This window comes from Chrysochloris asiatica, unplaced genomic scaffold, assembly GCF_000296735.1.
Source record: "Chrysochloris asiatica unplaced genomic scaffold, ChrAsi1.0 scaffold00113, whole genome shotgun sequence".
Taxonomy (NCBI): Eukaryota; Metazoa; Chordata; class Mammalia; order Afrosoricida; family Chrysochloridae; genus Chrysochloris; species Chrysochloris asiatica.
Window position 1 is genome coordinate 1,462,215 of NW_006408631.1, and position 1,258 is coordinate 1,463,472.

General features: G+C 45.2%; 1 protein-coding gene and 1 pseudogene across 1 annotated transcript in view; both read right to left on the reverse strand.

Moving 5' to 3' along the window:
• Nucleotides 1-668, reverse strand: part of LOC102831636 — a 6,937-nt pseudogene extending 6,269 nt beyond the window's left edge.
• The window catches only part of LEKR1 (leucine, glutamate and lysine rich 1), a 316,240-nt gene that overhangs the window by 93,661 nt on the left and 221,321 nt on the right, over nucleotides 1-1,258 (reverse strand). The window lies entirely within an intron of this gene.

Below are 1,258 nucleotides of genomic sequence, written 5' to 3' on the forward strand. Positions count from 1 at the left end.
ACGAACTGGAACGCCTTCACCAAGCGGAGGGTCTCCTCCACGCTCCAGCCCACGGGGAGATCATTGACACTCAGGTGCTTGATGACTCCGTTGGGGTCAATGATGAAGAGACCTCTGAGTGCAAGACCAGGGTTTTCTAACAGCACGCCGTAGTCTCGGGAAATTTGTTTCGTTAAATCTGACAAGAGTGGGATGTTCATGTGGCCCAGACCGCAGTCCTTCCGTGGTGTATTGATTCAGGCAAGATGGCTAAAGTGGGAATCCACCGAAACAGCAGTGACTTCACAGTTCACATCGTGAAATTCATTGTCTTTGTCACTAAAAGCCACAATTTCTGTAGGACACACAAAGGTGAAGTCCAAAAGGTAGAATAAGAGCACCAAGTACTTTCCCTTAAAGTCATCGAGGCTCACTTCTTTGAACTCTCCATTGACCACGGCCATGCCCTTAAAATAGGGCTCATGTTGGGTGACAGCAGGGACAAGGCGTGAGGGACTGGTGCTGAAGGAGCATTTTGCTTGAGGAGGCCCAGACCACAACACACTGCTCAAACACTTTCTTCCAGGAGCAGAAGGCCTAAGGGCTGCAGAGGCAGAGATGCCCTGGGGAATGGCGCTTGCATGTCGGGTCACCGAGGCCAGGAGTAACCTTCTAGCAGCCGCCGCCATCTTCAGTGCACGTTGCAGGCGTGCGGCCGGCCAGGAAGGCAAGGAGGCGGGACTCCATCTTCTTTTGATGTTTTCTGCATCATTCAACATTGTGCCCATAGACTCCCACAATATTGCAAATAGAGACTTGAATTCTTTCTTCAATTCTTTCAGCTTCAGAAATGCTGACCATGTTCTCCCATTTAAGTTTCCTAACTCCATATATTTGCACATTTCATTATTTTTCTGAATAAATGTGCACACACATGAAAGACAAAGAGGTAAGCATTCAAAAGCTGACTAAGTCCTAAACAGGATAGACCCCAGAAGAAAATCACCAGGACATATCATACTCTGCAAAATCAAACACAAATACTGAATCCTGAAAGCAGCTTAGGAAAAAGGAAGTTACTTACAAAGGAGAACCATTAAGATTAAGCTCTGATTTCTCAGCAGAAATCATGCAGGCAAGAAGGCACAGGAAGACATATAAACAAGTCTGAAAAAAAAAAAAAAAATTGCCAACCATGAATCATATACCCAGCAAAACTGTCCCTTTATAGAACAATGGAATTAGAACATTTCTAGGTAAACAATAATTAAAGGAACTA